Genomic DNA, 26836 nt, shown 5'->3' with positions numbered 1-26836 from the left:
TCTGAAAATGTTGATACTGTTGATGACTTAACTAAAAAAAGTCAATACTAAAACAAACTTTCAATTAAATAAAGGGAAGAGGAAAGAAATAGAAATTTTCTGAAATTAAAAAAAAGAAAATCAGGATGTTTCAAAAGTAAAGGTAAGGCTACCAAATTCATCTTGTTAGACCAAAATTCTACTCTTCACAAGAACAGTGATTTTTCTACTACAAAATATTTCTGTTTCCCTTGAATCAGATTTATCTTTGCTTACTGATAGTCAACTTTAACACAAACTGTAGCTGATTTAAATAGTCAATTGTCTGATAAGTGCACTATTGAATCTACTAATGAAAACACTAATGTAATTTCAACTAACATTCTACATAGAAAGCAAGGGCAATAAAATAGCCCCAGTGACATAATGAATAAGGCATTGGCCTCCTAAGCCAGGGATTGTGGGCTCAAGTCCCATCTGGGGTGATAGAATCTTGATATAGAGCTTTAAGGTGGGAAGGTTGGCATAATAAAGTCTTCACCTCACAAATATAAGGTACAGGGTTTGATTCTGACCTTAGATTATTGGCTAAGCTTGTAACAGTCTCCAAATAATTGCTTAGTATTTATGAAATGCCAAAGATGATTGTGGTGCCCCCCTATTGGCAGAGGCAGTCTTGATTCTCCCTTTAAAGATTTGAGCTTATATTTTCATAGGTTCATAGGTTGATACTAGGCTATCAGCCCTAGAGCCTATACAAGCCTAGCCATAACAATTCCCTGGCTATTTCTTCCCACAATATTTACTTCCCTGGACCCCTGTCTAGCAGGGCGACTGACGTGATCCCCGGGGTGAATTTCTTATCTCGCATCCAATCATCAAGGTTCCTTTTGAAGAGGGCCAAAGAGGCACTCTGCTTGACATGTATGGGCAGTCTATTCCAGAATCTGGGGAGTCTCTGGGTCAGGAACCTATCCCTCCAGGATATTTTGTTCATTGTGATGACAAGGTTTAGATCCTTGGAGCGTGGGGCTCTGAGGGATTGGGATTTCTTTAAATGTAGCATGTCCAACAGCTCTGGGTTTGACATGGGTTGTATATTAAGCAGAGATCACCTCTGAGTAGATGATATGCAACAGAGTATAGCTGGAGTTTTTTAGATGGTCATCATAGGGCATCTGTTTTAGGTCTGTGGTTCTTTTAGTGAGGTATTTCTGCTGCCTTTCCAGTTGTTGCAGATGTCTTGAGAGGTACATACCAAACAGGGCATTGTATTCTATAATCAGTCTGATGAGGGATGAGTACAGTGGGACAATGACCTCCTTTTTTCTGGATGAAAAGCCCTTTGTGATGAGGTGTGCCACATAGAAGGATTTCTTGGCTGTTGTGGCAATGTGGTTATCGAAGGTGAAACCACTGTCCACCTGTGTCCCTAAGTCTCTTATCACACTTTTGGTGTGTAGTGCACTGCCACCTATGTGGTAATTCATGGGTACATGTTTTTTCCCAAAGGGGATAACTATACATTTCTTGGCATTGAGCTTGAGCCCATGGCTCTGGCACCAAGCATCTGTTTCTGTAAGGCCATTTTGTAGAATATCCACATCATTTGGGGATTCAATAATGGCTCCCAGTTTGCAGTCATCTGTGAACTTTGTTAGCCAGAGTCCCTTAGTGTTGGCCTGTACCTCAGAGAAGTAGATGCCAAACAAGAGGGGTCCCAGGACTGAACCCTGAGGTACTCCACATATCACTTGTCTGAAGCAGGATTTGGAGTCAGCTACTTTTACAGTGTGGGTTCTGTCAGTAAGTCAGTTGGCAACCCATCAAGTGACGTAGGAATTAATGCCCAGCTTAGTAAGTTTATCTATGATTCCAGAGTGGGGGATAGTGTCGAAGTCCTTGGCAAGGTCCAGATAAGCTGTGTGGACCACCTTACTCTCGTCCACAGCTCTGGAGACTGATTCAAAGAAGTCAATCAGGTTCAGGAGACAAGATCAGCCATTCACGAATCCAAACTGGGTGGGGTCCTGTGTTTGAAGGTTGCCAATGTCTTTGTTTATAAGTTCCATGATAATACGTTCCATGGCCTTGCAGATCAGGCTCATCAGACTGATGGGGCAGTAGTTTCCAGGATCCAAGATGGATCCCCCCTTGTGGAATGGGATAACTGTAGCTGTGTGCCACTCAGTGGGCAAAAAGCCTGAGGTGAGGCTATGATTAAACATGACACTTAGGTGAGGTACCAGTTCATTTTGCAGTTCATGTAGTACACAACCTGGGATGTTGTCTGGTCCCATGGATGCTGTATTCTTAACTTTGTAGAGTGCAGTTTTTACCTGTGTGGCCATTATTACCGGAATTTGACAATCTTTCAATATTGAGATGGGCCTTTTAGGGGGTGAGAGGTGGGTGAAGATGGCACTAAATCGATCTGCCAGGATACTGGCAATATCCTTGGGATCAGTATATTTAATGCCATTCTGTTGTAGCTCAGAGCAGATCTGAGCATTGCCATTTAGATTCTTGACATAGCTATAGAATGCCTTGTGGTTGTCTTTAGAATCTTTGGCAATTTTATTTTCGTAACTAGCTTTGGACAATTTTATGATGGATCTCAGCTTCTTACTGAGGCTGGTAAGAGAGTTTTTTGTATCCTGGGATTTTCTTCTTTTCTGCAACAGTTTCTTCCTTTTATTGTAAAGTTTGTTTATAGCAGGGGACCACTAGATTGGCTTCCTTTTTTTGAAGGAAAGCATATTGGTTCTATTTGGGATGGCACGATTCATGCACGAGTGGATGTGCTCATACAGTGCCTTAGTGTAGGATTCAGCAGTCAAACTTTCAGTTTCCGTCTGCATGAGTGTCATGAAGTTTGCCACTTCTGACTTGATTAGCATGAAGTTGGCTTTGGAGAAGTTTTTTATTGAGGTTTCCTTACTGGGGAGGGATGTGGATGTCAAGGGTGATTAGTTTATGGTCAGACCCGACCAACGAGGGGGGTGACCATAGTTGTGGAGCATCAATTTCCCATGTTGGCAATAAACCAGGTATAGGATATTGGAGTCCCTGGTGGGAGTATGGATTAGTTGATCCTGGGCATTGGAATTTATGAATTCCAAGAACCGTTGAGCAAAGGTGTTGGTACATGAGTAGTTTTCCCAGTTAATGGCAGGGTAGTTGAAATCACCCAGTATTAGGGTGTTTGGTTGTATCTTAATATTTTTCAGTATGTTTAGAAAGGTGTAGTGAGAATTTTGGGGCATGGTGGGGGATCTGTAGCAAGCTAAATTTTAGATTGCAGTCTTACCGAGTGTTAGTTGCACCTGGAGAATTTCAGATGCATTGTGTTGGGCAACTAGCCTGGTGGTGTGAATATCCTTGGTGAATATAGACACTCCTCCACCTTTAGTGTTTTGGTCTGGTTTGGTGGCCGGAAATTGTGGTAAGAGTTATAGCCTGGTATTGTAGGGGTGCTCTCTGAAGCCTTGAACCAGGTCTCAGTTATTGCACAGATATTGATGTTCTCCATTGAGCTTGGTATAACGGTTAAGGTGTTTGACTCAAACACAAGGTACAATGTTTGATTCTCACCTTTGGGAAGGAAATTGGTTCGGCTTCAAATGGCCTATTAAGAAATGCATCCTAGTAATTAGCTAGGAATTTATGAAAACCACGAATCTAAGGAAAAGGAAAAATGAAAATTTTCTGGGAGGTTGACATAATGGTTAAGGCGTTTACCTTACAGACACAAAGTTCAGAGTTTGATTCTCACATGAAGTAACTGTCTAGTCTTACAATAGCCCAAAAGGACAATTAGCCTAGTACTAATCTATGAACCTATATGAGTTTTCTTGTGATACAGCAAGTTTAGACATCCAGAAAGAAAATAAAGGTGAATATAACTGTTTCTGACAATGTTAATGCAGTCTGTCTTACATTTGACTCTGAAATCTTAGACATCCTTGCAGAACATAGTATAATGAAATTAGCTCTTTCTGATAGGGTAATGGTGTTTGTTCTGTAACAGACTCTGATTTCGTGGTAATTGATGATTCAATTATCAAATATTGTGATAGGAGGCTTTGTACAATTAATAAGGAAAGAATTTCTACCTGTTCCTTGATTGGATTAAAGTTAGTCAATTTGCCAAATATATTAGACAGACTTCACGGGGGTAAAATAAATTATAGGACAATCATAATATGTGCTTTTTCAAATGACTTAAATTGTTATCATTAAATCATATGAAACAACCAGTGTTGAATAGCATTGAGAAATTAGAAAATAAGTCAGTTTATGTCATATTCAGTGAAATAACTTCCTTAGTTAATGGAATGATTACCTCCATTCCAAAGCCCATTTTTTAATTAATGGCTTTGTCAGCTATGTGCAATATACAATATCTGTAGTATTACTACTTCAGAGAATTTTAGATATGATTTAAGAATGTATTCTAAAGACCTACAACACTTAAGTGACTTTGATTTGGAATATATATCTGGGAAGATCAGTGTTTTTATTAAGGATTTTTAGGACAGCAGACATGCAGGAAGGCAGAGGCAATGGATCATATAATTTCATAAAAATGTTACATCGTAAGAAATGCTTTGGGGAAGGTTTAAATAAATACATAAAAATGAACTTTTGTAATGCACAAAACACTGGAAATAAATTTGATGAGTTAAAGTTTAGTATTTTTAAAGGTGACTATAAATTGATAACAGCAGAATTATAGAATTCCTTTGATTTCTTTATTCCAGGGTTTAAGAAATATGAATGTTTACATGAGTCCCTAAGGGGAGGAGGTATACTGATATTGATAAAAACAATATTCAATCTGAACTACTTATTTCTGGCATAACCAATGAATCTTTAATAATTGACATATTAGAACCCACTGGTTTCTCTTTTTTAATTTCTCCAAGTCTTTCGAGTTTCTAATACCATGACAGGAAAGGACACCATTCCTAAGTCAAAGTACAATTTAAGATCACGAACTGGTTCAATAAGAATATTATTATGTTATCGAAAACCTAAAATGGAAAAAGGAAAACATATGCCCCAGGATTTAATAAACTCCATGTAGGCAACATGTAGAGCCTACATGGAATGTATCCATGTACATGGTCATGGTACACCCTCGGCAGCGCCATGCATATTAACGCTGATGTGCTGCCGAGGAAGACCATGGGCACAAGGTTACTGAATCAGTGTAGGGAGAAGTGTAGAGGCTACATGTGGTTGTGGATGGCCTGTACTGTTCCCTGCTGCTGTTGAAATGCTGTGAATTGGGTCAAATGTGTAGTTTTTTATTTACATTTTCCCCCCATTTTTGTATGTTTTTGCAGGGTGAAGCACAGCAATGGCTAGCTGTGCTCACATATAGACAGCTGACACCTGCCAGACATCTACAAATAGAAACTGGATGTCATTAATTATCATAGTTATGTATTTTTCTTATTTTAAACATTTTTGTATTTTTTTTAATTGCTGTTTGCATGGTGCACCACAGAGCAGAGCGGCACTCATACGTACATAGCTGACAGTTGTTAAACATCTAAAAATAGAAACTTTATGTAACTAATTATTTATGTCTGGGTCTATTTAACCATGTTTGAGTGGTGCGCCATGGTGCTTAGCAATGGTAACAGGTAGCTCAGTAGTATATGTGAAGGTATACTAGTTTTCATTATATCCAAGTAGCTAAATGGGTAGCAATATAGCCTAATGTTTAGTAGGTCCTGGGTTTGAGTCTCTACCAGTGCTAAGATGTCTATAATTTAATTTATTATATATGTTTAATTTAAAAAACAAATTTGTGAAATATGGCACTTCTGCACTGTGCTGAACACTGCATAAACATTCTAATGGCTACTTTTGTTTGTGCGGTGCTAAGCTTAGCTAAAACCTTGGTTGTGTGAGTTTTCTCACTACTTAGCTGCATTTAGCTGGTTTATGTGATGCTAAGCAACACTGTGCTTTTTAGAATGTTGCTCAGTGATGTGTAAGGGTGGGAAAGCAGCCTATATTAGATGCAATAGGTGAGAATTCTGCAACAGTCTTTGGAGTCCGATCAGCTGGTGATATGGCAGTCGGTGCTAGTGAAGGTGCACTCTTTTGGGTGCAGAGATGGAGTGTTCAGGAGTTCATGGTCCTTGCTGGGTTCCTGGTAATAAATAATGAACCCTGGCTGCTGCAGGGCAGTTTTGGAGGATAAGGTGGAGGCCAGGGACCAGTTGGCCAGGGAACTCACCAGTGTTACTGGTATCTCCTGCACAGGTAAGCAGTGTCATCACCATTATGATGACCCGAAGAGGAGAAAGATGGGAACCGTGAACATCTGGGTTCAAGAAGCCAGAGCTGGGAATATTCCACACATATGAAAGTATGTTTTCTTCTGTTTTACAAATATGCAAGCTGAATATCTGCAAAACTGGTATGCATAATGGTGTGCTTCTCTCCCAACAGCTGCAGCCAAGAGGGCTCGCAATGTCAAGTCCCATACCAAGGTCCCGGCCAGGTTGTGCCATGAGTGTGGTGTGTATGGATTTATTATGCTAACTATAGTGCAATAAACAAGAAAGAATAAAGCAGTTACTGCAATAAAGTATACACCATCAAAACTGTATAAATGGGGAATCGGAACTGTAGTGCAATAAATGGGCAAGTAGAGCTGTAGTGAAATAAATGAACAATAGCAACTGTATTGCAATACACAGTAAACAATACCAATAATAGTAAGCACAATGGTGTACAGCAGGATTGTGTTGTCATAACCATTGCAGTAAAACTGCATGCATTACTTGTCTATGGTAAGGTTGCTGCAGTCAAGTGTCACACTGTAATAGCTGTAGAATGCAAAACTAATGGCCTGCAAACAGTACTGTTTGACTCATAATACAGTCCAAGGCTGTCTCCAGGCCAATATTGGTCACATAATGCTCTCTGTTCATCCTACTTCAGGTAATAAAGGAACATGGGTGAGGTAGCCCACTCTATGAGCAGATATTGCGTGGACTTCACAGACATTTATCAGCAACACCAATAAAGTGTTAAGCAGCATTGTTGATTCCTACCGAAATCTGTTTTAATTAATGCAGTATGGCCGTATTCCATGCATATGTGTTCAACTGTCACTGAAGTCAATTATAGCACTGTAATAGTTCTGGAATGCAAAATGAATTCAGTCACATAATGCTCTCTTGTCTATCACTCCAGGAACCAGTGGTATATGGTTGATGTAGCCCATGTTATGAGCAGATATGATTGTACTAAAATTTCACACAGCTATCAGCAATACCAATAAAGTCACATTTTTGGCAGATGTCTCCTGCAGTCACAGCTATTGGGTTCTAGTCCCATTCCTGCCAACTAAGGCATGATGGAGTCTAGTTTATGTACTATACACAAACATGCCTCTCAAGTGTCACAATTTCACATAATATAATTAAAACTACCTAATCCATCTGTCACAGGACTACCAGAAAAAATGATTACCTGAAATGCAATGTATTACATAATCTGCTTAAATAACACCTTGGTAGGTATATAAGTCCACATTATGTGAAACTGTTCTGTGTAGTTGTATAAGTTGTGTACCTGCATTTGTTATTGCTTGGCCAATACTGACTCATGCTAACAGCTTGAGTGGTATGTAAATGCTATATCAGCTATAGGAGAATTGTAGTCAATATACTCAGAACTGACAATACACACCTATAGAGTATCATCAATGTTTGCAGGGATATAGTCTACATTGTCAGTAATGGAGTGCCCCCCCCACACCCCTTATCTTCATTTATTTATTATTATTTGTTAGTATGATTTAATATTAACATATGTTGTTTAACTATATTTTTGCAAAATGTGATGTATTTTTGTTATGTGTTATTATGATTCACTATTAACATATTTTGTTAAACTATCTATTTTGTTGTCCTTTTGGTTTACTTCTTACTGGCATGCTGTTACCATACTGACTGTTATGTTATTTACTGTTGTGTTACACATACTATACATTAATATGTATTTGGATTAACTAAAATGATGTTCCATTCTGTTACTACTAACAATGGTTTGGTTATTACTAACCTTAACTTATTGCTATACCTCATTCACCACAACACATCAATACAGGCCAGTTCCAGCTGATCCACCTATCTTGCCTCAACCGGCTGTGGGACTGGGTTTCAGCACATCTTGGACCCAGACCAGTGGTGTCCCCTCTGCTGCTCCTACACTATCTGCACTGTCTGGTAGTACCGCCCCATGGGACGGGGTCCAGACACCCTCTGGGAGTGGTAGTGAAGGGGTGTTGTCACTCAGGATGAGCTGCTGGTCTTGGTGAGCAGGATAGTCTACTGTGGGTTTGACCGCCATCTGCACCAGATTGAGGGCATGCTGACTGACCTAGTGAGGTAGCCTCATGCTAGTGCCCACTTTTCAGCACTGCCACCCTCAGGACAGTAAAAGAGCAGTGCCGACAGTCCCATGGGTGGGGATGCGAGTCATGCTGCTGCAGTCTGGAGGCATAAGGGACTTGGATTCCACATGACCATCCCTATCCAAGATGTTCACCCCTCTTATGTCACACACTGCCCCTGTCTGCTGTATTGTCTGTCTCCAAATGCATCCTAACAAAAACTACCCAACTTACCTCCCCCACACGTACCTATGTTTCTTCTCCAACATTCCACTCTCACCTTAAAAAAAATGGGGACCTGTCCCCCCAAAAAAATATCATCCCATACATAGCTCTCCATTTTGCAGACATGTTCACTGGACACATGTAATTTGGTCTAATTGGATTGACAATGCAGTTGTGTTGTCCTCACCCCTCTCTATGGGGTTGAGAGTTCAAAGTCATGTGCAAATTCTGTCAAATTGCACAGTTGTTGCTGTACAAGAAATGGATAGCTATGTTTTTTTCCTACATCCTTCCTGCACATCCCTACCTGCCTTTCATTATGTTTTCCCCTTGCCTGCACCTCATTTCACCACTTTCCTATCTCCCCATTTTTCTTTGTATTTTTTTTAGAGTGTTGTTGCATGGTGCGCTGTGTCACACAGCTTCAATAAGCTCAGCTAAATAGAGCTATATTTAGTATATTTGTTTTTAAACTTGTAATACACACTTACAAAATAAACACCTGTCCCATATTTCGAACCCAAGACCATCGCACCTGCAGACCGCTGAATTAACCTGCCATGTAACACAACTCTTAATTAAAACAAGTGGTTTAAAGAAGACACAGTAATTGCCAGTTACAGTCATTAAGCATGTTTCAGCAGTACTCATGTACATTCTATCCAAATAGATACATTCTCTGTGACCCAACCCCTATCTGAGATGTTATGTCTCAGTGGGGGGTCAACCAGATATTTATGTATCTTGTTTTAATTCTGTAAACCTTTGGGGCTAATGTCAGAGCACATTTTTATGGACAGAACATCCAATGGTGCCTATATTCAAGGCACTACCCAAGATACATAAAGATCTGGTTGACCCTCTACTGAGACCTATCGTCTAAGGGAGGGGTTGGATAGAATGTACATTTTGAAATGTTTTAGTTAAATTTCCCAGTATATTAAGGGATACAGGACACTTCTTAACATTGTTGCATGAGTGTATTATATGGAATGAAGGACAGAATTATATTGTGGTTACACTAGATGTAAAGAATTTATTTACTGTCATTAGCAATACCTATGGTATATCAGCCATAGAACACAAACTATCACAAGTAGCTAACTTTGAGCTTGATAATATTAGGCTGATAAGTGAGCTTCTTAAAAGAGTGTTAGAAAATAACATATTTATGTGTCAATATGCATGTTATTGCCAGAAGCAGGGGGTGGGTATGGGCACCACCTGTGCTAACACTTACGCAGATTTAGTGTTGGCTTACTGGGAGAACAAAGTTATATATGGAGGACAACATCCATGGATGGACAAGTTAATTTTCTATGTGCTTTTTATGGATGAGTTTTTTTTTTGTTATGGGGGGGTCACGAATTTACAAAAATCTGTTGAATATTTGGAATCTACTACCACTTTCATTAGATTCACCATGCAGTATTTCAGTAGAGTTTTGGACGTTTTGGATGTAAAATTGCTGAGGGATGAGAATGAAGTTATGGATATGACCTTATTTAGAAAATATTGTTGGAAGAATAGCATGCTATCTTATGACAGCATGCATCCAAGGTATACATTCAATGGTATAATAAGGGGGCAGGATGATATCTACAGCGTGCTATCTTATGACAGCATGCATCCAAGGTATACATTCAATGGTATAATAAGAGGGCAGGGTGATATCTACAGAGTGCTATCTTATGACAGCATGCATCCAAGGTATATGTTCACTGGTATAATAAGGGGACAGGGTGATATGTACAGTGTGCTGTCTTATGACAGGATGCATCCAAGATATACATTCAATGGTATAATAAGGGGTCAGGGTGATATGTACAGCGTGCTATCTTATGACAGCATGCATCCAATGTGTATGTTCAATGGTATAATAAGAGGACAGGTTAATGGAATTTCATGTATATGTATGCAGGATACACATTCTGAACAAGAAATAGATAAGTTAGAGATTAACCTCTGTCAAAGGGGATACAATGAAAATAGAGTTAAAGATGCTGTTACTAAGAGTAAACAATGCAGAAGTAATAGGTCTAGACCTTGGTTCTCCCATACACAGCAGGATGGAACACCTGTTCAGTCTAGAGCCTCATAGATGTATAATGTGAGGCTAATGTTAACATATAGTAATAACATGCGGGGAATATGTGATATAATAAAACAGAATTGGAATGTTTTGCTGCCAGATGAAAAAAATAGCCAAGGTAGTGGGAGATAAAACAGTTTTTGGTTTTAGAAGAAATAAAAATCTGAAGGCTTTATTATTTCATGAATGGAAGACAGCAACAATTTTACACAATGTGCAGGAACACAAAAGTGCAGAAATTGCAAAGTATGTGAGTACATTGTGGAGGCAGAATCCTATGTACACCCTGTATCAGGAAAACAATATTGTTTTGATTTATATGCAGATTATAGAACAAAGAATGCTGTTTACCTGGCTGTCTGTCAGGACCGCAGCTCATTCTATGTAGGAAAAACTAACTGCATGCTGAAAAACAAAATTTTGAACCATTTGTCCTCTGTAAGACTAAAACATGAACATAATGCACTTTTCCAGCACACTTCTAAGTATGAAAATCATAAGTTTAAGTTTATGGTTATATATTGTGTAAATAAAAACAAAAAGGGACGTGATTTGATTAAGGTGACAGAATTGAATGAAACTAAATGGATCATTGAGCTAGCAGCATACAAAACCCCAGGTTTAAATGGTGCCATACCTTTAAGACCTGCACTAAAGAAAAGGAGGGTGAAGTACTGAATGTTAACTGAAGAGCTATATAAAAACTGCAGTTTCACTTGAGTTTTGTATCTGAAGAAGGGCTTGGTCCCAAAAGCGCTCATTCCTGTGTTTTTAATTGTGTTTTAAATAAAAGTTTTGAAGGTGTTCAGCATGGTGGCCAGTACCTGCTTTTTTCTTCTTTCCTTTGATATCTGTATGCCTGTAGGGGCAATCATCATGGAGCTGATCAGCACATATATATGTATTCTGCACACAGTTGACTGTACACAGTTTGGATATGTGACAGGGGGAGCATGACTGTTACATGTGGTGGACATTTCCAAGGCAGTCACCATGGACCTGGATGAGGGAACATCAGGGCATACAATCCCCTAGACTGAGCCAAGCCATCTGACTATATCCCCCACTCAGGCAACATTTACAAAGCACTAACTTAGGCATTCATGGTACTGTCATTGTAGGGGTCACTAAGTGGCCCACTGCTGGCACACATATGCAACATAGGGACAGCCACCTCCATTAGCTGATCTGTCAGCAGCTGTGCTCAACAGGGTGCAGTCCTGGGTCCTATACTGCTTGCAATCCATTTAACCAAAATACACGACTACTGACTGTGGCTAACAATGTTGGCAGCAGGCCTTGTTGTGGTCAATCCTTTGGGGGGGTCACATCACACACTACAAATAAAATACTGCAAAACCCTATCTATATCTGTGCTACCAAGATGATTATATTTATGCCATCAGGACATACAGATGCATCAAGTATCCTGGAGTGAGATTAGTACCCCTACCTATCTAGTCTTGCACACTATTGATCACAGTATTTATCACACATACCATGGCTTAAGTCTTGATATGACACTGTGAGCTGGTAGTTTTAAGGTGGATGACATCATCAGGCCTTGTAGAAGAGGGTAGAGTGGAAGCCAGCAGCAAGTTACAGGGCCAACAAGTGCATAACCATTGCTGGAGGATAGCCCATGAGGGCATTACAGTTGTTCTGCAGGGGATATGTGCACACACACACACACACACACACACACACACACACACACACACACACACACACGCATGCACACACACACACACACATGCACACACACACACACGCACGCACATACACACACACATGCACGCACACACACACACGCACGCACACACACACACACACACACACACACACACACACACACACACACACACATGCAAACACTCATACACAAACACAACAAGTAGCCTGGAGTGAGATTAGAACCCCTACTTATTTAGTCTTATTCACTATAGATCACAGCATTTATTGCACATGCCACAGGTTGAGTTGGTTGTATATGCAATTGCAGGCACAGTACTTTTGCATTACACAGTCTAGGCTTGTGTTGAACTGCATCTGTGGTCTGCAGAGTGATATTGCTTTGTACTGTTATCTGCATGTAGTATCCTAGCAGTGGGATAACTATTATTATCCTAGCTATGTGTGTATATTTACCAATATGGCCATATGTGGCTGCTTGCAGTTAGATAAGCAAACTTGTGGCAGGAACATTGTGCCCTTCCATGCATGCATTGACAACATTATACATTACACAGCCTGCTCACCTGTGTCTCTTTACTTGGTGACATCCAGTAGGAACAGGGGTCTGTAGGTAACTGGATTATGTACTGTTGCTTTCTTAGTTTGGATCCTTTGAGCAACAGTATGGATGTGTAATAGTGCAGATTTACTCACCATTATCAGGGTATGTAGGACAATACAGACATCCACATACATATTTTACATATTTATGTAATTAACAGGGATGTATATATAAATGTAGCTCTATGTGTGTATGATATGTATATGTGTTATGTAGCTCTATGGGGAGAGTCTATGTATCATTGTGATATATATATATATATATATATATATATATATATATATATATATATTGATATGTATCTATTTGATACTACATAGCGATAGATATACTATGTATTTGAGAGAGGGATTGTGACAGATGGATATGTATACGTATATGTCTGTATGTATAGACATATCTATACATAACAGGTCAGTTTGATGACGGGGCAACAGAATTGTGCTCATTTTAAATGTTTGGGCATACCCAGTGTGACTGTCAGTACTTATAAAGTGACACCAGGCCACACACTTAACTGTACTCCAGTCCGGGATTTTATGTGTTACAGACTATACCTCTCAACTATTCAGACTTTCACAGATTGTCCTGAGTTTTGGCCCATAGTTTTGGTCTGTTCCTCATAGAATTTGTGGTTTTCTGGCAAATCTTTGAATGACTTAGGAATGAAGTCACTAAATAGTGGCATACATTTGATTTTCTGACTTCAAATCCTTCAGAAAAATGTCTGTTGAAACAAATCCTGTTATTTAGCAACTGTTCTAGTTTATGAGAGCAGTATTTAACATATGCCCCTGTTCGTGGGCCTTTATCCCCCATTTTGTCGAGCTTTGAACAGATTTCTTGCACTAAGTGGTTGAGAGGTATGTTACACACATTGACATCTGTCCCTGTTTCTGCAGTACTGCATGTCACTCACAATGTCCATGGCATTCCCCAGCTTTCTGCTGTACGTAATATGTGACTGAGGTTAATAATGTTACACCACACACAGACAGTCTGTGAAAAAATCCAACATAGTAATACCTCACATGCAAAAAATGTGCCTACTTCCAGATTAGAAGCATCAACACCAACACCCACGTGTACCACCCTAGTCCACTAAGCCACATAGGCTGACAGACAGAGTGGAATCATTCATCACACAATCAACAGCATAAATATGTACTTTATTATTCCTGCGTTATGTGTGACATGCAATGTGTGATCGAGTTCTATGTTACAGCCTTGAGATTGCCTGGTCTGCTGATATACCATTGCTGACTTACTGTTAAAGCAGTTATATGGGAACATTGATGTGTTGTGGGGTGGGGAAACAACACCACATGATCTGCTAGGATAGACAGTAGTCCAAATATCATGTGACCCCACTGTTTAACTTCTCTCTTGACTGATGTAGTGAATATTCCAACCATGAGGCCTCGTGATTATTAGGGAACACATACTATTGGACAGGGTATCTGTAGTCCCACGTGGATGTTACTTCTGTCCACATAGCCCACTATATTTCCTTGATTAAATGCAGCAAATCTATGCATATGATACCATGTTCTAGTAATCCTGACAACTAGTGTATAGGTTAGAGACTTATCTTGTGAATGCAGTAGTTGACAGAACTGTAGTTCAGGGTGGACTCTGTGTGATGCAAGCAGTAAGAAACTACAAACCTAATAACAAACTATGAAAATCAAAACCAAAGCACTGGACAGCACTGTCCCTCCAACCAACAATTTATTGAAATGGATTAAGCGCTTTCATCTAGATAATTCACAGACTTAATCAGAATCAAATAAAACAGTCAATTGAAACAATTTAAATATCCCCACACCAAAAGTTACAGGACAATAGTCACTAACGAACAAGAAATACAATTAGAATATTATAAAAATGAACACTTTACATGTTAAGTATTCATATAAATAAAAAAGTTTATATATATATATATATATATATATATATATATATATATATATATATATTAAAAGCAGAAACCAGAACAAAACTTGATAACTAAAATAGTCCACCAATGACAAGCAAGACCAGCAAAGACCAGACAGCAGGTTTGCTGTCTTGTCTTTGCTGGTCTTGCTTGTCATTGGGGACTATTTTATATATATATATATATATATATATATATATATATATATAATCCTAAAATACCAAAAAACAATATTAAATTTAAACTCTGTAAGATAAAAGTTTTAAAATGCTAATAATTTAGATATGTTCATTTAAACCCAGTGGTATGCATGCATTCAGCCTAATTTGAAAGAAAGCTTCTGTGAATTATCTAGATGAAAGGACTTAATCCATTTCAATGAACTGTCAGTTGGAGTGACAGTGCTATCCAGTGCTTTGGTTTTGGTTTTCATTGATGCAAGCAGTACACAGTCAATACATGGATAGGTACATGTTGTGTGGGTTGCCCGGCATCAACAATTTTAATATATGTATGTGAGTAGAAGTAAAGTGTCAGTCCCTAGGGCCCTAGGTTGTCAGTGAATGTGCTATGCATTGTCTCTTAGGCAAAACCAGAACATACTGGGCATGCCTACAAATGCCTACAGGGACGTCATCAGGAGGTTCCTCTTCCAAGTCATCCTGTGACTGTGTCTGTGGTGACCTAGGCACTGGTGGGTGTCTGTGTATCCTTTCTCTTTGTTGGTCCTGCTGCAGGATCATACTGTGTAGCATGGCACATACTGTGAAAATATGTGCACATGTGTCTGGAGAGTACTGCAGGGCTCCATCAGATATAGCGAGTCACTGAAACTGTGACTTCAGAAGAACAAACACACACTCTATGATGTTTCTAGTCTGTGCATGTGCCTCATTATGGCTTTCCTCAGTGGGTGTGTGTATATTTCTGATGGGTGTCATCATCCATGGTTCCAGTGTATAGCCAGCATCCCCCAATAAATGGTCGTGTGGGATGCCCCCCCAGCAAACATTTGGTACAGCTGTAATGCGTGCCAGATATGAGAGTCATCATAACTCCTAGGGCTGTCAGCACACACATTCATGATAATCTCCTGGGCATTACACATAACCTGGCATTTGATGGAGTGGTACTCATTGCAGTTGATGTAGATCCCACCCTCCTCACCAGGCAGTGACTTGATGTGTGCATGAGTGCAATCTATGGCACCCAGTACCTCAAGGTAGTGTGCTACCTTGTGGAAGTGTTGCATATTGCTGGCCCTTGCTTCAGGGTTTAGGGGAAAAGAAATGTGCTCACTGGCATATGGTAGCATGGCATCCAGGAACTGGTGGAGTAGCCTGGATGCAGATGCCTGTTGAGACCCCCATCATGTCCCCAGTTTGTCTTTGGAAAGTATCCGTAGCTAGTATCCTAAGGGCTAGACATACCTTTGTTTCCACTGGGATGGGCTCCCCTCTGTTGGATATGGGTCTGAGTTGAGGGTGGCAAAGCTTAGTGAGCTCTTGTAGTATGTCCCTGTCCACCCTGTAGTGCTCTACAGTCTCCAGCTCATGTAGCTCCTGGAAGGTTACCCTGGGTCTGAACACTCTTCTCCTTCTCTGTCTAGGCCTACTGTCAGCAGCAGCAGCAGTATTGACTTCAGCATCTAGCACATACAGGTGTAGCAGACCTGCAGCAGCCCTTAGCATTCTCTCAATTAAAATTCCCAAGTCTGTCCTCCAATGGTGCAGAGTATGGGGGAAAAATCAGATTGTAGGGTGTATGCATACATTATAGTGTTCTGCTGTAGGTGCTGACTGTGTGATTGGCTATCTATGATGCATTCCACCTGCCTAGTATATCATTAATATCATTTAATGGCCCTAGTTTAAGTTAAAGAGAGATCAAAACTAATTAATATCTCACTAGTTTTAGATACAATCAGCACTGTGGTGCTCCTTAGGTAAACAAAGCTTAGCAGTCAGTGTACACACCCTCCCAGACTTCCATGCTCAGCATGGCAGCACACCATGCAAACACACTGAAACATGCCCCCTTTAGCTAAACAAAACTTAGCAGTGACTGCACATACCCCCCTGTAATGATACACTCAGCATGGTGGCATGCTATGCAAATAGGCTGAAATAAATGTAGAAGTCAATGGACACACCCTCCCCTGATGTCAGCTACCTCCTCTATAAACATCAAAGTGATTCTCTGCCTGCACGAAGGGGATATGCAGACACGAATACCCCTTTGTGCTATTCAGTAACTCCACCTTATTTGCATAGGGATAGGTTCATAGGTTCATAGGTTTATACTAGGCTATCTGCCCTAAGGCATTTATAAGCCTAGCCCAAATTTTTGTGGCTTACTGTGCCCATTAGTTTGTTGTGCCTCTGTCCAGCAGTGACACAGAGATGATTCCCGGGATAAACCTACGATCTCCCATCCACAGGTCAAGATTTCTCTTGAACAGAGCCAGCGAGGTGCTCTGCCTCACATGGATCGGGATTTTATTCCACAGCATAGGGAGTCTCTGAGTGATAAATCTATCCCTCCAGCACATCCTATTTATATCCGTGCTAAGGTTTAAGTCACTTGCTCTGGTGGTTTTGGTGGATTTGGATTTTTTGAGGTGGAGCATGTCCATTAATTCCGGGTTGGACATGGCCTTGTATGTCAGGCACATGTCACCTCTGAGCAGACGGTATGCAACTGAATAGAGCTGGAGTTTCTTCAATCTGGCAGCATATGACAGATTTTGGAGTCCCATTATCCTTTTGGTGAGGAACTTTTGGGGTCTCTCCAATTGCTGCAGATGTCGGGTGAGATACATCCCGAATGGGGCATTGTATTCGATCATTGGTCTGATAAGTGAAGAGTACAGGGGAACAATGACCTCACTAGATCTGGATGTGAATCCCTTCATGATCAGGTGGGCAATGTAGAAGGTCTTTCTAACCACTTTAGCAAAGTGAGTGTCAAAAGAAAGGCCACTGTCAACCTGGGTCCCCAGGTCCCTGATAACCTCTTCTGTGCTTAGTGGATTGCCACCTATATGGTAGCTTGGGGTTACCTTGTTTTTCCCGAAGGGTATGACTATATATTTTTTGGCGTTTAACTTCAGACCATGGCTCTGGCACCAGCTATCTGTTTCCGTGAGTCCCTTCTGAAGGATATCCGTGTCCGATGCACTTTCCACTATGGCGCCCAGTTTGCAGTCGTCTGCAAACTTTGTCAGCCAAAGTCCTCCCATGTTGGCCTGTACTTCTGAGAAGTAGATGCCGAACAATAGGGGGCCAAGGACCGAGCCCTGTGGGACACCACTTGTGACCGGCTTGGAGTCTGACATAGCACCAGCAACTCTAACCCTGTGGGTTCTGTCCTTAAGCCAGTTTGCAACCCATCTTGTGACATATGGGTTTACATTTAAGCTGGTAAGTTTTTCTACAATACCCTAGTGGGGTATTGTGTGAAAACCTTGCAAGGTCAAAGTAGGCTGTATGGACTGCCTTTCCCTCATCAGTGACCTTGGTGACTGTTTCGAAGAAGTCGACCAAGTTCAAAAGGCATGATCTGCCCTTGACAAAGCCAAACTGGGTCGGGTCCAATGTCTGCAAGTCCCCTATATCTTTGTTTATGAGCTCCATTATGATCCTCTCCATAGCTTTGCAGACTAGACTTGTTAAGCTTATGGGGCAGTAATTACCAGGGTCCATAGAGGCACCGCCTTTGTGAAGTGGGACCACAGTTGCTGTACGCCACTTCTTGGGCACGTATCCTGTGGTAAGGCTGAGATTAAACAGCTGCCTTATGTGTGGGTTTAATTCCTCATTTAGCTCGTGTAGCACACAGCCGGGGACACCATCCGGTCCCATTGATGCTGTGTTTTTAGCTTTAGAGAGAGCAGCTTTCACCTGCGCATTTGAGATGTCTGGGAGGCTACACTCTGCTGGGATAGTTATCTCTCCTTTAGGGAGAGGGTGAAGTTTGCACTGAACCTGTCTGCGAGTATGTTGGCAATGTCTGTGGGTTCAGTGATTTTTGTATCATTTTGGACTAATTCTGAGCATATCTGGGAGTTTCCACCCAGGTTCCTAACATAGCTGAAAAAGGCCTTTTGATTGTCCTTTGAATCCATGGCAATTTTTCTCTCAGCCTGGAAACTACACATTTTAAAGCCCTACCACATTAGCAACAGCACCAAAGCACCATTGCAGATACTCCATGCAGGGTCCTGTAATACATTTCTGTCAAATAATATTAATTTTTTTTCCATTTTTTTTTTATGAAGCATGTTTGCGCACTGCATCACATCATGCAAACATGCCCAGATCATTAAAAAAATTAATTTAATTTAACTTATTTCCTTTAATTTGTCAGACACACAGAGGATGGTTTCACTCATATCTGTACATGGTATGCCATTTCTGTCCATCTATCTACATTTTTACAGCCCCTTTTGTCTGTCTTGGATGGATTTTTTCTGTGTACACTACAGACACTAACACAGCATCTACAGAGATGCCAATCTGCTTTCTGGATCACTCTACCTGTCTCATTTCCATGAGATTCACCTGCTTATGAGGTGATTTGCATGCCACAGAAGTTTCCGTGTTGGCAGAAATGTGCACATCACTCAGCAGCGTTTACTGAATTTTAAATTGCTAATGTAGGCTTCATTAAATTCCCCCATGGAGATTTTATACATATTGGTGACTAGATTAATACTTGATAAATTAATTCTTTGGGGTGATTTCAATTTTCCTGATATAGACTGGAATACATATTGTGCTGAGAATGCATATTCTTGAATGTTTATTGAAATAATGTATTTCCATAATTTGACACAATTGGATGCAGACAATACAAGGAAAAAAGACATATTTTGGATTTAATTCTGACAAATGGCACAAACGTAATTATCAGTATCAATATAGGTATGCCATTAGGTCTGTCAGATCATAATTGCATAAGTTTTGGTATTACAGCTATAAAGTATATCACTACTTAGATGAAAATATATAACCATAGTAACATTTATCACAGACTAATTAAAAGAAAAATTATAACAGTGGATTGGAATGTTGAGTCACTATTTGAAGGATGTGGATGTGGGGCCATGGCCAAGATGGCAAACTGTTAACAGCACAAATTATTACTTCTGCTTTATTTTCTTTCTTTGTCTCTGACAGGATTTTTTATACAAACTTAACAACAACTTAGTTTTTCATACATTTTGAGTCTTTTAAACAAATGTAGACAACTGTTTAAAAGAAAAATTAAGTTTTTATGTTTTTTTTATTTTTTTTTTCTCCCATCAGATGTTTTATTGACTGTTGTAACAGAAGTAGCCACTCAAAAGTGAACTCTCAAAGACAACTCAGTAAAAAGGAACTACACTTTGTAAGGGACAGTATCCAGGAGCTTTTTATTAAATTTGATAAACTTGAAATCAAAATGGATAATATAAAAGCAGATTCCAAGAAAAAAAACGTTAAAAGAGATCATAAAACAACAACCTGTTCAGATCTCAGCAATAGAATATGCATAAAATGACTTGGACAGCAGAATGGCAGAGAGTGAGAATCACACAGAAAACAAAATAATGTGCTTATGGAAGAACTAGAGGACCTAGAAAGTAGATCTAGAAGAAATAATATTAGGATATATGGAATACTAGTAAAGGAAGAAGGAGACAATATGTTGCAGTTTTTAACTAACTGGATGCCTAAAATTCTAAATCTACCAGAAGCTTTCACTTTTGTTATTAAGAGATCCCATCAATCTCTTTTACTTTTTTCTCTAAAGAAAAATCCTTCAGTCCCCAGATCTATTATTGCAACATTCTCTCCAGCTTAGACAAGGACCTGGTACTGAAAACTGCTTGGGCTAATTCCATATAAAAATAAATAACAGTGCTATCGAGTTTGACAATGACTATAATGAATCTGTTATGGCCTAAAGAAAAGCATGTATTCCATTCATAAAAGACCTAAAGAAGCTAAACATTAAAGCTCAACTAATTTTTCCAGTCAGAATTAGGATCTTTTTACCAGAAAGTCAGAAAACTTTTAATTCTCTGGAAGATGCAATGGACTTTTCTTAGAAAAAGAAAGGTTTTGATAAATCAGAAAATATGGATTGGACTCGTGTCATCTTAAAGAGGCAAGCAGCAAGAAATGTCAGGTCTTTGAAGGACAAAAATAGTAAAACATTAAAAAAAAGAAATGCTGTTTTCATTTTCTATTTTGCCTAAATAGCTTTCTCACGGATATTCAGTTTTCTCATCTATTACAGTTCATCATCAAATACAAAGTAAAACAAACAAAAAAAGAAACCATCAAAATATATTTTCTATAGTATCTGAAATAGTGCATATATTTTATTATTACAATTACTTATAAGTCCCTTTATTATTTTATTTCAATTCTCTCTGACATTATTTTCAAACATAGAGAGTAGTGTGTATGTGGTGGGGGGTGTATTGACAGTATGTGAGTGTGTGTATATATATATATATATATATATATATATATATATATATATATATATATTAATATTACTATTACTTATAAGGATCTTTATTATTTTATTTAAATCCTCTCAGACATTATTTTCTAACATAGAGAGTAGTGTGTGTGTGTGGGGGGGGGCATGTATATTAATTAATCCACTTAATTTATATATACTTTCTACACATAAGTTCAAGTAATCTGTTTTTTTTTTATTTTTGGTTATTCTATCTATTGAATGTGGTTGTATGTGATAAGCTTTATGTATGTGCATTGGGCTTGTGTTGAGTGCATGAAAATCATTTATATACATTATTTCACTTTCTTTTAATAGGTTTAACTTGTGTGGTGTTTGTTCATTACTTGGGCTCTTATTCACAGAATTAGAGATGTTATTGACTGTTTTTTACAGTAGCTGCTTCTTTTCAGTCCTTTTTCCTGCCTAGTGTTAGTTAAATTTCTTTAGAATGTTTTTTTTTCAAATACACTGAGCTGTTTTTCAACTTAGAACAGTTTAGATTCCATGTTCAAGCTGCCTATGCTGCAGGAAATGCATTTTGAACTTTAACCTTCATTTACAGGAAGCGAACTTTTAGAATATTAAAACAAGCAGCAGAAACACAAAAATGGAACATTTAAAATTAATTTTAAAACATATCCATGTAGTTTTTATGCTCATTATCTTTTAAAAAGTGAAATAATGAAAAGAAGAAAAGGAAAGAAGAATGCAGTGGGAAGAAGAAAAGAAAGACATCTGCAGACTTAAAGGCACCTGGTACTAATCTCTGTTTAGTGACATCTTGTGGTCATCCTAATTATAGTTCAATGAAAGTTGTATCCTTTATATAAGTACAGTGTAAATATAATATACTCATGCAGCAGATCATCACAGTACAGAGGAATATGCTATTTATAGTGATGAAAATGATTGTTTAAAACAATATTACTGGTTTTAATGTGTCATGAGACAAAGGTGTACCCCAGATGACTGGAGAATAAGCATACTTGTGCCAGTGTACAAGAACAAAGGGGACATCAACAACTGTGGGCAATACAAAGGCATCAAACTCCTACCACATTGCATGAAAGTTCTGGAGAGGGTGACTGATATACATATATGCAGAGTAGTAGAATGTAAGATGGGAGATGAGCAGTTCGGATTCAGATCAGGATGCAGCACAACTGACCTGATGTTTGCATTAAGACAGATACTTGAGAAGAAGCTAGAGATGAGGAAAGAGTCCAACTGAGCATTCCTAGACTTGGAGAAAGCATATGACAAGGTCACAAGAAAGCTGATCTGGGCAGTACTGTGGTGGTTTGAAGTCCCAGAAACATTGTTAGAATTAGTGCAGGCTATGTACAAGAACCCAGTGACTCAAGTACGAACAGTGTTCGGCCTCACAGAGGGGTTCCTAGTGGGAGTGGGTGTACACCAGGGTTCAGCTCTGAATGCACTGCTGTTCATACTGGTGATGGATTACATTAGCAAACAGGTTGGAGGGGACAGATCAACAAAGCTGCTCTGTGCAGATGATGTGGCAGTACAGGCAAACTTTGCTGAAGTTCTATTTCAAAGGATAGGAGAATGGAATGCAAATCTATAGGCACATCAGATGAAACTAAGCCCAGATAACATGGTGGTAATGGCAGCAAACTGGGGAAGTTAGAAGATGCTGAGAACAGAGATAGAAGGGAAGATAGTGGAATAGGTCAACAGCTTCAAGTATCTGAGAGGGGTGGTTGAGGAGAAGGGTGGTCTGAATGAAGAGGTCAAAGCTAGAATCAGAGGGGCTGCAGCCAACTGGCATAGAGTATCAGGTGTAGTCTATGACTGAAGAATTCCAAAGAAACTGAAAGGTTAAACTCAGAACACTGCATTACTAAAATGTAAATGAAAACAAGCATGCAGGAATCTAGCATACCTTGTATGGGATAACATATGACTCACACCTCTGAACACAATCCATCCACTTTTGTGTTGGACGTCCTCACTTCCTCTTACCTTCTTCCCATCTGTCCCAAATCTTCCTCACTAGATTGTCTTCTCTTTTCTACACAAGTGCCCAAACCATCATAATGTTCTCTTTGATCTTTTCTGCAATTGGACCTACTTTGGCTTCTGTTGTTATGTCCTCATTTCTTTGTCTGTCCCACATTGTGCATCCTAGAACCTCTTTCGGGCACTTCATTTCCATCACCTCTAGCTTCTTCAACTGTTCTGCCATTACTTCCCAGTTTCTGTACCATACAGTAGCACTGGTCACACCACTGTCTTGTACACCTTACTTTTCACTTTCTTTGGACTATTATTCTTTGGAGAAATTCATTGTCTGTGCCTTAAACATTAAACATCTATTCAGATAAAAATGGCATGTTGGGTTTAGCAGTAGTAGAAATTGACAAAAAAAACTTATACTTTTGTGAATTCTTACTGGATACCTGGAATTGGAGCCAGTGTTGCTAAGAGATATTTGTATATTATAACCTTATATAGAAAAAGTGAATTGATTATTGTGGAAAATGTTAACTGTATTCTTTCTAGTAAAGACACAACTACTGTTAAGGTTCTAAGCTATCCTCAGTAGATAAACACTTTGATAATTTAATTAATTCTCAACATTTGGGAGATGCCTATGATATTAAATCAACTAACCCTCTTAACTTTACATTATTCTTATAGATTTGGCACACAGACAAACATTTTTAAAATTTTACTTCTAGTAATTTATTTACTAAAATCGAAGATGTATTGATAACTTCATGTCCTTTATCTAACCACAGTGCTATTACATTTATGTTAACGTTAAAGCCAAGTAATTTGATTTACTATCAGAAAATCCCTGGTTATAATAGAAAAATTTTAAGATTTTAAGGAATGGTGTCTAAGAGAAATATAGCAATACACCAAAATTTATAATAATAGAGAAGTTTCAGAAGTAATTCTCTGGGATTGTTTAAATCGTATCTATATGGAAGAATTAAAAATGGGTACATATGTAAAATAAAAAAAGAGTTTGATAAGGAGTTGATGTCTTTGCAGTCTACTATAGATAAATTGAAATCCAATTTAAAACATTATGACAAATCAGCAAACACTGAGTTAAAAATATTAAATCAGAAATATCTTCATGTACTTCACTATATAATATCAATAAATTTGGAAAAAATTAAAATTGCAAATTTACTCAATAAACCCAAAAAGCTTACACAGACTGGCTGTTAGAACTAAGAAAAAAAATAAATACTAATCATATTAAAGAAATAATTTTCAAACAAGGTGATAAAAAATCAGTTATTTGCAGATGACATTTTAATAACATGTTGGGATTAAGCTTCAATAGAAAATTTAACTAAGTCTGTTAATTACTTTGAAAAAGTGTCAGGTTTAATGTTTAACCCTGATAAAACAGAAACTTTACTTATTAATAAAAAGTTAATGATTATTTAAAAAACTATAAGAATTTTATTTGGGACAATTCACAAATTAATTATCTTGGAATGATAATTAAATCTACTGTAAAAGACTCAATCGTAGTAAATTATAGTAATTTAGTAGACACTGTTACTAAAATAATTATTAATTGAAATTTTTTTTTACAATGGAAGATAGACTTACTTTAATAAAAATGATAATCCTACCACAAATGCTTTTCTGTCTACAATCACTAATTATTCTCCCTCCTAAAAAAATCTTTAAGGAATTAAATTCTACTCTTGTTAATTTTCCTTTGGCTCCCCAATAAACCAAGAATATCCTTTGACTGTCATGTTAGAAGTTGACAAGAAGGTGGATTAAGTTTTTGAAATGTTGAATTATATGCCAAGTCCATAATTCTCAATTTAATATCTCTATGGTTAAATTCATCTTACTGATCTACTTCATGAAAATGCATTCATGAAAGATTAATAAATAATAACAGCTATGTTGTAGAATCTTTCTCTAAATTTGGAATAAATAACATTTACTGGATTTTGAAAGAATTGTGTTTAAATGAAAAGAAAAATACAATTTCTCTCCCTTCACTGATTGCATCCTTATACATTTTAAAAGATTCACAGATTCTAATTATACAGCTAACAATTTATTGTTTGTATTGTTCCCTTTATCAAATACTATGGGTTGTTTGAGAACTTTTAATATAAAAAAATACTAGACCTTAGAGATGCAAATTTAATCTTTTGGCATCAATGCTTAATTGGAAATAAATCATACAATACAGAATATCTTCTTGCAAGATATTGTTTAGAAAGTAATAATTGGCTGACTGTACAAGCTTGTAAAAATATGTTAATGATAAAATCAAAGTCTCCATGGATTTTCAAAGAAAACATATTCCAAAGATACTTGAGTTTTTTTTCAGAATCAATAGTAACTCAAATAAGAATAAATCACCATCATTCTCTTTCGGCTTTTCCTGTTAGGGGTCGCCACAGCGGATCATCTCTTTCCATTTCTTCCTATCCTCTGCATCTTGCTCTGTCACACCAACCGCCTGCATGTCCTCTCTCACCACATCCATAAACCTTATCTTAGGCCTTCCTCTATTCCTCTTACCTGGCAGCTCCATCCTTAGCATCTTTTTCCCAATATACCCATCATCCCTCCTCAGCACATGTCCAAACCAATGCAATCTCGTCTCTTGCTTTGTCTCCAAACTGTCCAACATGAGCTGACCCTCTAATATACTGATTCCTAATCCTATCCATCCTAGTCACACCGATTGCAAATCTTAACATCTTTAACTCTGCCACATCCAGCTCTGACTCCTGCCTTTTTGTCAATGCCACTGTCTCTAACCCATATAACATAGCTGGTCTCACTACACTCTTGTAGACCTTCCCTTTCACTCTTACTGATACCCGTCTGTCACAAATCACTCCTGACAATCTTCTCCACCCATTCCACCCTGCCTGTACTCTCTTCTTCACCTCTCTTCCACATTCACCGTTACTCTGAACTGTTGATCCCAAGTACTTAAACTCGTCCACCTTTACCAACTCTACTCCCTGCATCCTCACCATTCCTCTACCCTCCCTCTCATTTACACACATATATTCTGTCTTAGCCCTGCTGACCCTCATTCCTCTGCTCTCTAGAGCATATCTCCACCTCTCCAGAGTCTCCTCAATCTGATTCCTACTCTCACTACAGATCACAATGTCATCTGCAAACATCATAGTCCACGGGGCCTCCTGTCTGATTTCATCTGTCAACCTGTCCATCACCACTGCAAATAAGAAAGGACTCAGAGCTGATCCTTGATGTAATCCCACCTCCACCTTAAACGGATCTGTCACTCCCACTGCATTCCTCACCACTGTCACACTACCCTCGTACATATCCTGTACCACTCTTACATACTTCTCTGCCACTCCC

Source organism: Protopterus annectens, chromosome 17.part0 (genome assembly GCF_019279795.1).
Source record: "Protopterus annectens isolate FY-2018-M chromosome 17.part0, PAN1.0, whole genome shotgun sequence".
NCBI classification, from domain to species: Eukaryota; Metazoa; Chordata; order Ceratodontiformes; family Protopteridae; genus Protopterus; species Protopterus annectens.
Note: the sequence above shows the minus strand (reverse complement) of the source record.